The following is a 14,319-nucleotide window of genomic DNA, read 5'->3' as shown; positions in this document are numbered from 1 at the left end:
TGGGTTCTTTGACCCACACCCCAGAACACCCAGTGGTCTTCCTCTAGCACTATGGTCACGTAATCGTGGTACAGCTGTGATGCTGAAATTCACACTCCTCAGTGACATGATTAAGAGGCTCCAAGATTCTTATGAAATGATGGAGATATCACCTTCTTGTACCTATGAACTGAAGCCTGTGCAATTCTACAGTATGAGCACAGTCAACCTGAGTGATACTATCACAGACACAGTCTGCAGACCAACAGCTGCCACTACTGTGGCACCTACTGACTCTGATACAACTGTTGATGAAGCAAACTCCTCTACTCCAAGGAGAAACACAACCACTGATCTGACTGAGAACATCTTTTGTCAAATGTCCATTTGTACGCCACTGGTGAAACAAAAAGAAGTCCACATGACTCAGTTCACATCATATGAAGATCAGAATGAACCTCCTAATATACCCACTGACGAACTATGCAGTGAATTAAATTTGCTTCCATCAAATGATGTTTTTTCATGTCAATCAAATGCTGCAATAAACAATGTTGCTGCCTGTGACCTTTCTGATATAGTTTTACAAAAAGTGAAAAAAGTTAATAAACAACAAAGGCACAAAATGAAAAGAAGATTAATGGCATCAGAGAAACCCAGAAATCAGAGAAAAGAAAACCAAAAAAGGAAAGAACGACAAAAGTATGCTTCAAATAAAGATTACAAAGAAAAGAAAAAATCTTGCACAAGCAAGGCATATAAAAACAATCCTGAAGTTAGACAGAAAAAACAACAGTATATGAAAAGATGTTACCATGCGAATGCTGAATTCAGAAAGAAACAACAACAGTATGTTAAAAGACGTTACTGTGAGAATGCAGAATTCAGACAGAAACAACAACAGTATGTTAAAAGACGTTACTGTGAGAATGCAGAATTCAGACAGAAACAACAACAGTATGTTAAAAGACGTTACTGTGAGAATGCAGAATTCAGACAGAAACAACAACAGTATGTTAGAAGACGTTACTGTGAGAATGCTAAAGTTAGACAAAAACAAAAACAATATATAAAAAGACGTTACTATGAGAATACTGATTTCAGAGAGGAGAAAAAAAGCTACATCACTAAAAGGTATCGAGAAAACTTTGAATTCAGAGAGAGACAGAGACAACTGATGAAACAACTAATGCGAGACAGGTATCAAAGTAATCTTGCATTTAGGATTATGCACAACATGAGATGTGCCATGAAAATAAAAAGGAAATACAGATGGGTGAACAGACAAACCCAAGAGAGTGACAACAGTGTAATCAACGAGGCCATATTTGTGTTCAAATCACAAATCAAAGTTGGACCATCATACCCATGTACTGTCTGTTTGAAGGCTTCATTTCCAAACCAAGTACGACCCTGCACAAGGTCAAATTATGTCAAAAACCCACATGTGGCTGCAACATGTTTGACAGGAAAGTTTGTTCATGTTTGTGATGAAAACTGCAGAAATGAGCAGTGCAATGTTCCCGATGAGAGAAAGAGAGAGTGGATTTGTCACACCTGCCACAATCATCTTAAAAATGGATCCATGCCAGCACTTGCTGTTGCCAATAAACTGGAGCTTGCTGATATTCCACCTGAACTGTCTGATCTCAACATCCTGGAGAGACATCTCATAGCCAAGTGCATACCATTTGCAAAGATTATTCCTCTTCCCAAAGGCAGACAAAGAGCCATTAGAGGAAATGTGGTCTGTGTCCCATCAGAGGTACAGGAAACTGTTGAAGCGTTGCCTCGATTAAGAATTAATTCTCAGGTCATGAGAGTAAAACTGAAGAGACGCTTGTCTTACAAAGGTCATCAGCTGTTTCAGACTGTAAGCTGGTCTAAACTTGTGCAAGCACTGCATAAACTCAAGCAGATTCATCCACAGTATAAGGATGTGAGCATCAGAGATGATCCTGAGCTGTGTGACCCAACACTTCCTGATGAAGATGATGATGATGATGAAAACATGAATGAGGACGATTATGATGAGGCTGATTTAATGGAAATTGACAGCTGTGAGAAAAATGCACTGAGTGAAGCACAAAATATAAATGAACAGGACATTGACATGTTACCCTGTGATGGTGAACAATCACATGAACAGATGAGAGATGATTCAGAGCAAGAAGATGGACTGACTAATGGTGGTTTTGCACTCGAGTCCTGTTTGCAGCCCCCTGATGTGGCTGAGGAGATATTATGTTTCAGTGAAGGAATCTACTCTGTTGCTCCTGCAGAGAGAAACAATCCAATAAGTTTTTTCAAAACACCTAAACTGGAGGCCATGGCCTTCCCTGTGCAGTTTCCTACAGGCCAAAACACACTTGATGAAAGAAGGCTGATCAAAGTATCCCCCAGTGGGTATTTCAAATCAAGACTTTTCTGCATTGATGATCGTTTTGCCAAAGACACAAACTATTTATTCTTTGCACAGTTTGTGACTGAAATACACTTGGCTACATCCAGCATGACAGTACAGTTAAGGAAGGCAAAGCCTCTGACCAGAGATGGTAGAAAAATAACCTCAGGCATGTTACAAGATAAACATGAGGTGGAGAAACTGGTGCGAAATAAAGATGCAGTGAGATTCATGCAGCCTCTGAGAGGAACCCCAGCCTATTGGGAGAAAACAACAAGAGATCTTTTTGCCATGATCAGACAGTTGGGTACTCCCACGTTCTTTTGCACATTTTCAGCTGCTGAAATGCGCTGGCCTGAAGTGATTGAGGCAATAACAAGGCAGCAAGGTGAACAAGTCAATTTTGAAGGACTTGACTGGTCAGCGAAGTGTGACATCCTGAGAAGCAATCCTGTCACAACAATGCGCATGTTTGACAAGAGAGTTGAAGCATTATTCAGAGATTTACTCTTATCTCCCGCAGAGCCACTTGGCAAAGTCATTGACTACTTTTACAGAGTTGAGTTTCAGCACAGAGGAAGCCCACACATACACTGCCTCCTGTGGATAGAAGGTGCTCCTGTGTTTGAGGAAGATGATGAGCAAACTGTTCTTGATTTTATAAACAAATACATCACAGCTCAGCTGCCTGATCCACATAAACAACCTGAACTGTACAAGAAAGTAACAGAAGTGCAAAAACACAGTAAGAACCACACAAAGACGTGCTTTAGGAGTTTAAGCTCCGGGTGCCGTTTTGGTTTTCCCAAACCACCCTGCAATGAGACAATGATCACAAGACCCAGTGAGGATGATGCACTGGAAGTAGAAACGGCAAAGAACAAGCTCAGACCACTGAACCAGCTGCTGAATGAACCTGAAACTGCTTCCATGAGTTTAGAGCAGCTCTTGGAAAGATGCAAGTTGACACATGCAGAATATGAGAGATACCTGAATAAAATGAACATGAGGAGTACGATCATACTAAAGCGTGATCCAAAAGACTCTTGGATAAACGGCTATAATCCACATCTGCTTGAAGCCTGGAACAGTAATATCGACATAAGCTTTGTTTTAGATGCTTTTGGTGCTGCAAATTATTTAATGAAATATATATCAAAAAAAGAGGGTGGGCTATCTGAGTACCTGAAAACTGTCATTGAGAACTCCCATAAGGACAGTGTAAATGAGTGCGATGAAATGAGAGCCGTCATGCAGGCATATTCAAAGAAGCGAGAGATCAGTGCACAGGAGTGTGTTGCTCGTGCATGTGGTCTTCACATGAAGCAATGTTCACGTGCTGTAATATTCATTCCAACTGATGATAATCCTGTGAAAATGAGTCGTCCCCTGTCAGTTCTGGACAACACAACACCTGAGTCTTCCAATGTTTGGATGACATCTTTGAATGACAAATACAAAGCCAGACCTGAAACACCAGAGTATGAGGAGATGTGCATGGCAGACTTTGCTGCTACTTGCAGGATTGTCTATGGCCAACAGAAAAAAGGTAAAGATGTTTTGCCCCTTCTCAATGAGATGGGGTTTGTGCAAAGGCGCAAAAACAATAAGCCTGCTATCATCAGATTTCACCGCTGCTCACAAGAAAAACATCCAGAGCAATATTACGGAAGACTGCTTAAACTGTACCTTCCTCATCGTTCAGACCACGAACTGAAAACACCATCGTTGCCAACCTATCAGGCTTTCTATGGTGCTGGCTGTGTACAGCTACCAGGTACTGACCATCTTGAGTACGTGCAACACATTGTCAAAAGAAACAGAGAAAAATATGAGAAAAACAGTGAGGAGATCGAGAGCGCTGTTGAGGAATATGAGCAGAACAGAGGTGTGACTGACGAATGGTGTAATCTGGCACCTGAATCAGATCTCGTAAGGTTGCCACTTGTCGAACAAGAAAGAGAGCGAGACAATGAAAATGAACAGGAAGATGTGCCCGACTACAGCCGTCAGGCTGATGCTTCAACAGAAGTCAGAGCCATCAGGGAACCCCCTGCTATTGATCCCACATTGTTACGTCAGATGTTTCAGAATCTGAACAAGAAGCAAGCCTGCATATTTTATGCAGTTAGAGACTGGTGCATTAAAAGAGTCTGTGCTCTAAATCCAGAGCAGTTTTTCTTTTATATTAATGGTGGTGCTGGAACAGGAAAATCACATCTTATCAAATGCATCTACTCAGAAGCATCTAAGATACTGAGCAAAGTGCCCAGATATGCAGACGACGTTGACATATCAAAACCCACTGTCCTGTTAACTGCTTTAACTGGGACTGCAGCTTTTAACATTTCTGGAACAACACTGCATTCTCTTCTCAAGCTGCCTAGAAGCTTAAAACCTCCCATTCAGGGACTTGGCAATCAGCTGGATGAAGTCAGATCAGAACTTTTGAATGCTGAAATAATCGTCATTGACGAAGTGTCTATGGTGTCAAGACATCTGTTTGCATATGTAGATGCAAGACTCAAACAGATCAAAGGGACTCGGAGACCCTTTGGAGGCATGTCAGTCATTGCTGTCGGAGACTTCTATCAGCTACCCCCAGTGCGACAGTCTAAACCTCTCTGTGTGCACGACCCGTCCGAGATCGACCTGTGGCGGGAGCATTTTCAGATGGTCACTCTGACTGAGATTATGCGTCAGAAAGATGATGTTGTCTTTGCAGAGATGCTGAACAGAATTCGTGTGAAAGGAAAGTTGGATGAGCTTTGCGAAGCAGATAGAAATTTGTTGTCACAGGCCATAACTGAACCAGCCCTTTGTCCAACTGATGCGTTGCACATTTTTGCAACTAATAAAGAAGTGGATGCACACAACTCTGCAACACTGGCTCTGCTCCACACTCATATCATTGACATCCATGCAGATGATTATAGAAAAGATCCTAGAACTGGCAGAATGGCACTTCAAGACAGACCATTGAAAGGAGGTAAAAACGAGTTACCAGACACACTGAAAGTTGCAGAAGGAGCTCGTGTCATGCTCACCAGAAACATTGACATACAAAATGGTTTGGTTAATGGAGCTTTTGGAATACTACTTAGAGTAGTTCACTCTGAAAACGACCAACACATCATCAAGCTTGGACTTAAAATGGATAATGAGACATCTGGAAAGAATAACCGCACACCAGCAGACGACATGGTGTACATTGAGAGAGCAGAGGAGAATCTGAAGCAGAAAGGAGTGGTACGAAGACAGTTCCCAGTGAAGCTGGCCTTTGCATGTACAATACATAAGGTACAGGGTATGACAACTACATCAGCTGTTGTCTCTCTTAAGAGCATTTTTGAGCCCGGCATGGCCTACGTAGCTGTCAGTAGAGTGACGTCTCTCAGTGGACTGTATCTTCTTGATATGGAGGAGAAAAAAATATTCACCAACCCAGAAATCACTGCAGCGCTTGAGAACATGAGACAAGCCAACCTTGATGACATGATGCCTCTTCTACACGTGAGGCAAACACTGAGCAGGTCAGAGGTTTTCACCATTGTTCATCATAATACAGAGGGACTGCCAGCTCACATTAATGACATCAAAAGTCACCATGAATTGTGTCTAGCAGATGTTTTGTGCCTAACAGAAACACACCTGCGGGGCTCTTTTGTCGCAGAGAGTCTCCACTTGGAAAATTACAATTTGTTCAAACGCAACAGACACCTGTCCTACACAAACTTTCCCCAGATGGCAAACAGAAGTGGTGGTGGAGTTGCTGTTTATGTGAAAAGTGACATTCAAGTGCATGAAAAACAGTACATCCATAATGTAACTGACCTTGAATTTCTGGCTTTAAAGGTTGAAGCACCAGTCAGTGCTCTGATTGCAGTTGTATACAGACCTCCAGACTACACTCTGAGGCCATTCCTGAAAAACCTGGTAAGCCTATTAGACTCATTGGAGATCATGGACTGTCATCCCATCATAGTTTGTGGTGATTTTAATGAGAATGTTTTATCCAGTGCAAACAAACCAATCCTGGAGCTGTTTGAGTCTAGGGGATACGCACAGGTCATCACTGCCCCTACCACAGAGAAGAACACACTGCTTGACCTAATTTTCATTTCTCAGTCAGATCGATGTCTCCATTCTGGAGTCATGAAGACCTACCATAGTTACCATGACCCAGTATACTGTGTATTGTCCTGTGATGATTCATGATCTAGATCTTTGAATACAGTAAGTAATATCTATATTTTTGAATGACTTAAGAAAGTAGAGCGATGCTTGAACTCCAGAAAGAAGTCCAGACGCTTTTCTTTGCAAGCTCCTTTGACTACGATGACCTGGATGACTGAGAACCTTCACAGACATAAAGTAGAGCGATATTTAAAAGTTGACGCCCTGCATTGCAGTATAATGTTTGAATTGTTTACATAAAATACAATTACATGAATTAAGTAATGATATCAGTAAAAGATGACAATTTTATTTATTACAGAAAATCTAAAATTCACTAACAGTAACCTATAAATGTCAGAAAAATCAAATATAGCAGTTTAAAATGAATAGTGTAGGCATATCCTCTCTGCAGCCAGGCTTCAACATCCTGCCAGGCTGCCCCAGTCTCACTGTGGCTGGGAGGGAGGGAGGGTGGACCAGAGGATTGCCTACACAACACATAAATGTTCAACAGCTTCTTCATTGTTTCTGAGAGAACAATAATGACTAAAGGTTGCTTTTTAAAAAAACAAACAAACAAACAAACAAACAAACCTAATTACAGCAATAATGACAGTTAAGCCACTTTATGTGTGCCTCTATTTTGAAATACTATTTACAAAAATGTTATTATTTTGGTTTGTTATAAACTTTAAACTTTTTCAAAAGTATACGATTATATTTTTGGACCAATTTTACTATGAAACATAAATTTTTATGAGCTTTTATCATGTTTCTGGCCAGTGCAATCATCAGGGTGGGTCTGGGTTGATAACTGCACATTTCTGGCCAGAAATGTTTCAGCAGTGTTACATATGTAGTGCATATGTTACACTTGCTTTCTGTTACCAGCTGATACCCTACATTTGTATAGACATTGGATGGTGTGAGGTTGGGGAGTTGAGTGGGAGGGGGGGGGGGGGGGAGGGTACGGTGGGAGTTGAGGGGGGGGGTTTCCTTTCCTGTTAGGTTTCCTTTTTTTTTCTTTTTTTTTTTTAAAGCAAGACACAGTCCTCCTGTGTCTTCTCCAAGCTTCACATGTAAAATCCAACAATGTGAAGCACATAGAAGCCAGAAACTGTAATGCCACAGATCAGAGAAACTTCATGATCACCATCTTCATCGCCATACGATCAGAGCGTGAGACTTCACATCTGGAGCACAGGAGAGATTCTGTGATAAGTCCTCCTTCTAGCTTGTCCCACAAGCAGCCGGTGAGATTTACTCACAACAAAAAGGGTTAATGACATAATTTCCATGAAAACATGTATTCATTCTTTGTGAAGTGTTTAAATTGTGTTTTCACTTGACCTTAGGAGTGTTAGAGTGTATTGTAATGTCTGTACTCAGGTGTTTCCCTCTGTGATCCATCCCCTTCAGAGCTGAGACACTCAGGACTGAACAGACGGCACAGTTTCTGTGACTGAGCCTCCAAAACACCTTCTTTGAAACCACTCATGATAGAAGGGCTTCATATTTGCAGCAGCACTACTACAGGTATTCAGTTTATTACAGGATGTGTTTGTTTCTTAGGACCAGCTCTGAGTGCACACTACCTAACATATACACCTTTCTGTTCATTACAAACCAACTACTCTGGATCATATGGCCAGTTGGCAGGAATGTTGCTGCAGGAAAACATCCCTGGAGATCACCATCATTGTCAGACTGACTGTGCCTCCTCTGTGCAGTGTCAAGATCCTCCCTAAATGAGTGTGTAAGTTAACATTTTCATTATTTTATTCCCTTTGACAAGACAAGTATCACTGATATTTACATTTACAACTACATATTCCTGTTTTCTGCTCTTCTTTTAAAGTCCTCAGCTATCCTGCTTCTGTGCTGCTTGCCACACATCAAACACTGGCCGGATGACAGGGAGGATCCACTCTGAAGTCACTGGACATGATGAGGATCATATGGGACTTTATAGTTTCACAGAAACGATGTGCTCTGTGATTACAGGTTTTAAATGGACATAATGACTGCCTCTCTCTGATCAACAGGCTAAAGGATTGTTGTCATTGTTAGTGCTCTGTACAATGTATGCTTATTTAGTATTTCATCACAGAGCAAACCTTTTTTTCTTTAACATATTTTTATTTTTTTATTTGTGGGGATAGGTTAATTGATTAATCCAAATTGTCACTAGGTGTGAATGTGCGAGTGAATGTGAGTGTGAATGGTTGTCTGTCCCTGTGTGTTGGCCCTGTGACAGACTGGCGACCTGTCCAGGGTGTACCCCGCCTTTCGCCCTATGACAGCTGGGATAGGCTCCAGTGCCCCCCGCGACCCTGGAAAGGATAAGCGGAAGCGAATGGAGGGATGGATGGATATTTTTATTTTGTTCTAATGTTGAATTAACTGTGGGGATTTTTTTTAAGTGGGCACTCGGGATGTCATATGACCAGAAATGTGGTAACTGGAATTCAACAGTATGGAAGAAAAAATCTGCTAAGAACAAAACACACACAAAACCCCCCAAGAAAATTCAAATTCATTCCATGTAATCCAATCTAAAACATTTTAAACTGCTGAACAGCAACACAAACAGCGTTAAAAAACAGTGTTAACAGAATGATTATGATGATTTTGTACCAAAGTTTCAGGTCACATGGCACACCTAGTGTGTAGTGTGGGGTATCAGCTGGTAAGTATAGGTTTTTTTCATATTTGTGTACTTAGAGTTTAGATAGATAAAGCCTTGTGTATAATAATTAGTCATAACCACAACTCAAAGTCAGGGACTAACTAATTTTGGGACTTTGTGTCTGAGCCCAGGTTAAAACAATGTGTAAAAAAGCATTTAGTGGCATGGCTGAACAATGCTGTATTGATACTTATTTATCCATGTTCACAAAAAGGACTAATGTGTTTATTTGATTATTTGCATGTGTTAAACTGTGTCACCACCTTACGCTTTCATTTGACTTTACTCAAAAATCTCTATACAGTTCTCTTTTACCACTGTGTGGACTCTGTTTACATTAAAACATAAAGAAGAATGAGTAATAAAAAGATGTGTAGACAGATTAAGTAGACCGATAGAAACAGCTGTTCAGCCATGTTCTAAGAAACCAACACAATTTAAAGGTTCAGGATTGTGGTTTTAAAAGTTGAATTTTCATGTATTTCATATCTTGCTTATTATTTTTTATTTAGTTATTTAATTTAGTTATTTTTATTTATTCTACTAGTCCTTTTCAGAAAGAAGCTGTAAAATATGACTTAAGATTTTTATGTTATTTTCTATGACATACAAAACAAATTGATGTATGTAATACTATTAAACATGATATACACATGTGTATATGTCTGAAAAACATTATGCTGTATATTAAAGTTTGTATTTTCTCCAGAATTTTTGTTCATCTTTTAAGTTCATTTCAATTAGAAGAATTTGAACTTTTAATATTCATTCAGAGGTTTTCTGACTCTAAATTTTCTTTTGTCATTACTCATCTTTTTATTATTTACATTTTAAACATGTTTAGCTTTTTTCCAACTTCTTCTGTGTGAACATCAGCTTTCAAAAGTTCTGCACTTTTGTTTTCAGGTGAAAATTTCTGTATTTTCCAGCTCATTCAGAATTTTTAACTTAACATTCAGCAATTAATTCATTTCAGTGCATACATTCAGATTCAAGCATTCACACTGCAGTTTCTTCAGAAAATGCACTTTCTAGTTATATTTTATTATTATTATCTATTCCGTACGTTTTTTGAAAGCCAACTCCTTCAAAACCGTTCAACTTAGAAAAACCATTCAAACACCGTTAGATTCCTATTCTTTTGGACAACATTGCTTCTATTTTTCTCATTTTTAACATTTATATTTTTAATTTTATTCAACTTTTTTCAACAAAAATTTATAATGTATTTCAATGGGGAGACCCTTCAAATTCTCATTCAACTTCATCCTCTTTAAACTGTATCTACTTCCACATACATTGACATAGAGCCACCATTCAAACTTTAAAACGAAGACAAGACATTCAACTATTCAACTTGTATTTATCTTTTCAATATCTATTATACTTTTTCTTCAGTTCCAGTTTAAGTTTCATGATGTTTTTTCACCCGTTTCAGAGTTTATAATGGGTGTGTATGGGACGGAATGTTGGGGCTAGAGTGAGGCAGCTCAACTGCTAGAGTGAGAGGAGCAAAAAAATTAATCTTAAAATCTTTTTTAAAACTGCTGCTGTGTCCGCAGCGTTTGCTCTACAGGTATGATTTTACCCTCAAAATGTAGCCATCGCTGTCCTCTTTCATCCAATGTGTTTACTATTGTACTAGGTGTTATGGTTCTTTCATAAATGTCACCAATGCACAGCCTCCTCCCTCCAACTCTTCCATAGACTCTAATGTTAAAATCGCTCAGAAGGTTGGTTTGAAAATCAGAAGAGCATGGTGTCTTTACACTGTCACCACGTCCATATAATAAACTCCACAGGCATGAAAACTGAGAATTCAGTAGACTAGAAGCTGCTGTCGCTCACGGTGAAAGAATTTCGTCAATACGACTTTTACTTTTCATTTGGGAACGATTTGTTTCGGCCTGACTTTTCTGTTCATTTTAAGCAGCAAAAGTGAGGCGCATGTCTGTGTACGTGTGTATGGAGCCATTGGGTGCGGTCACTATAGCAACCAGGCTCACACCTGCCTGCTTAACGAGCTCTGCCTGCCACTGTACCAAGATTCATCTTAAGCACTTCTCTTTCAACTGTTGCTGTGTCCACAGTGTTACAGCCATCATTTTACCCTCAAATTGTCGCCATTATTGTTCTCTTTCCAACACCGTGTCTTTCAAAGCTCAGGCATTTAAACTTTTTAAACTGTGTGGATCAAAGTGGAGGGATCACATTTGAGTCATTCAGTGATTCAAAGAATATGACCTTTTAATATTCATTCAGATGTTTTCTGACTCTAAATGTTCTTTTCTCATTTCTTAGGGTTTTCTAATTTACATTTAAAGCATTTTCAGCTTTTTTCCAACTTCTTCTTCTGTGTAACCTTCAGCTTTTAGCAGTTCAGCACCTTTGTTTTCAGGTTAAATTTGATTTTTTGATTTTTTTTTTTTATTTCATTCAATATTTTTAACTCAGAATTCAGCAATTAATTCATTTCAGTGCATACATTCAGATTCAAGCATTCACACTGCAGTTTCTTCAGAAAATGCACTTTCTAGTTCTATTTTATTATTATTCTGTATTCCGTACGTTTTTTGTAATCTATCTCCTTCAAAACCGTTCAACTTAGAAAAACCATTCAAACACCGTTAGATTCCTATTCTTTTGGACAACATTGCTTCTATTTTTCTCATTTTTAACATTTATATTTTTAATTTTATTCAACTTTTTTCAACAAAAATTTATAATGTATTTCAATGGGGAGACCCTTCAAATTCTCATTCAACTTCCTCCTCTTTAAAGTGTATCTACTTCCACATACATTGACATAGAGCCACCATTCAAACTTTAAAACGAAGACAAGACATTCAACTATTCAACTTGTATTTATCTTTTCAATATCTATTATACTTTTTCTTCAGTTCCAGTTTAAGTTTCATGATGTTTTTTCACCCGTTTCAAAGTTTATAATGGGTGTGTATGGGACGGAATGTTGGGGCTAGAGTGAGACAGCTCAACTGCTAGAGTGAGAGGAGCAAAAAAATTAATCTTAAAATCTTTTTTAAAACTGCTGCTGTGTCCGCAGCGTTTGCTCTACAGGTATGATTTTACCCTCAAAACGTAGCCATCGCTGTCCTCTTTCATCCAATGTGTTTACTATTGTCCTAGGTGTTATGGTTCTTTCGTAAATGTCACCAATGCACAGCCTCCTCCCTCCAACTCTTCCATAGACTCTAATGTTAAAATGGCTCAGAAGGTTCGTTTGAAAATCAGAAGAGCATGGTGTCTTTACACTGTCACCACGTCCATATAATAAACTCCACAGGCATGAAAACTGAGAATTCAGTAGACTAGACATTGCTGTCACTCACGGTGAAAGAATTTTGTCAATACGACTTTTACTTTTCATTTGGGAACGATTTGTTTCGGCCTGACTTTTCTGTTCATTTTAAGCAGCAAAAGTGAGGCGCATGTCTGTGTACGTGTGTATGGAGCCATTGGGTGCGGTCACTATAGCAACCAGGCTCACACCTGCCTGCTTAACGAGCTCTGCCTGCCACTGTACCAAGATTCATCTTAAACACTTCTCTTTCAACTGCTGCTGTGTCCACAGTGTTAAAGCCATCATTTTACCCTCAAATTGTCGCCATTATTGTTATCTTTCCAACACCGTATCTTTCAAAGCTCAGGCATTTAAACTTTTTAAACTGTGTGGATCAAAGTGGAGGGATCACATTTGAGTCATTCAGTGATTCAAAGAATATGACCTTTTAATATTCATTCAGATGTTTTCTGACTCTAAATGTTCTTTTCTCATTTCTTAGGGTTTTCTAATTTACATTTAAAACATTTTCAGTTTTTTTCCAACTCCTTCTTCTGTGTAACCTTCAGCTTTTAGCAGTTCAGCACCTTTGTTTTCAGGTTAAATTCGTTTTTTTTTGTTGTTTTTTTTAAATCTCATTCAATATTTTTAACTCAAAATTCAGCAATTAATTCATTTCAGTGCATACATTCAGATTCAAGCATTCACACTGCAGTTTCTTCAGAAAATGCACTTTCTAGTTAGTGTGAATGCTTGAAAAGCATTCACAGTATTGTTATTCGAATCTTTATTATTATTAGTGTGAATGCTTGAAAAGCATTCACAGTATTGTTATTCGAATCTTTATTATTATTCTATTTTATTATTATCTATTCCGTACGTTTTTTGAAAGCCTACTCCTTCAAAACCGTTCAACTTAGAAAAACCATTCAAACACCATTAGATTCCTATTCTTTTGGACACTGTTGCTTGTATTTTTCTCATTTTTAACATTTATATTTTTAATTTTATTCAACTTTATTCAACAAAAATTTCCCATGTATTTCAATGGGGAGACCCTTCAAATTCTCATTCAACTTACTCATTTTTAAACTCTTACTACTTCCACATACATTGACATAGAGCCACCATTCAAACTTTAAAACGAAGACAAGACATTCAACTATTCAACTTGTATTTATCTTTTCAATATCTATTATACTTTTTCTTCAGTTCCAGTTTAAGTTTCATGATGTTTTTTCACCCGTTTCAGAGTTTATAATGGGTGTGTATGGGACGGAATGTTGGGGCTAGAGTGAGACAGCTCAACTGCTAGAGTGAGAGGAGCAAAAAAATTTATCTTAAAATCTTTTTTAAAACTGCTGCTGTGTCCACAGCGTTTGCTCTACAGCCGCCATTTTACCCTCAAAACGTAGCCATCGCTGTCCTCTTTCATCCAATGTGTTTACTATTGTCCTAGGTGTTATGGTTCTTTCATAAATGTCACCAATGCACAGCCTCCTCCCTCCAACTCTTCCATAGACTCTAATGTTAAAATGGCTCAGGAGGTTCGTTTGAAAATCAGAAGAGCATGGTGTCTTTACACTGTCACCACATCCATATAATAAACTCCACAGGCATGAAAACTGAGAATTAGGTAGACTAGACATTGCTGTCGCTCACGGTGAAAGAATTTTGTCAATACGACTTTTACTTTTCATTTGGGAGCGATTTGTTTCGGCCTGACTTTTCTGTTCATTTTAAGCAGCAAAAGTGAGGCGCATGTCT

The 14,319-nt window shown here is 38.8% G+C and overlaps 1 protein-coding gene and 1 long non-coding RNA gene across 2 annotated transcripts in view; one reads left to right on the top strand and one right to left on the bottom strand.

Annotated features, from left to right (window-relative positions):
* LOC101465567 (C-reactive protein-like) overlaps window positions 1–14,319 on the bottom strand; it is a 57,008-nt gene that overhangs the window by 28,647 nt on the left and 14,042 nt on the right. The gene's annotated exons all lie outside the window — the stretch shown is intronic.
* Window positions 7,540–9,962, top strand: LOC112434775 (uncharacterized). The gene is made up of 3 exons (XR_003024217.2): window positions 7,540–8,098; window positions 8,215–8,318; window positions 8,421–9,962. It is a non-coding gene; the product is annotated as an uncharacterized LOC112434775 (long non-coding RNA).

Source organism: Maylandia zebra, linkage group LG4, assembly GCF_041146795.1.
Source record: "Maylandia zebra isolate NMK-2024a linkage group LG4, Mzebra_GT3a, whole genome shotgun sequence".
Taxonomy (NCBI): Eukaryota; Metazoa; Chordata; class Actinopteri; order Cichliformes; family Cichlidae; genus Maylandia; species Maylandia zebra.
Note: the sequence above shows the minus strand (reverse complement) of the source record. Positions and strands in the feature narration are given on the sequence as shown.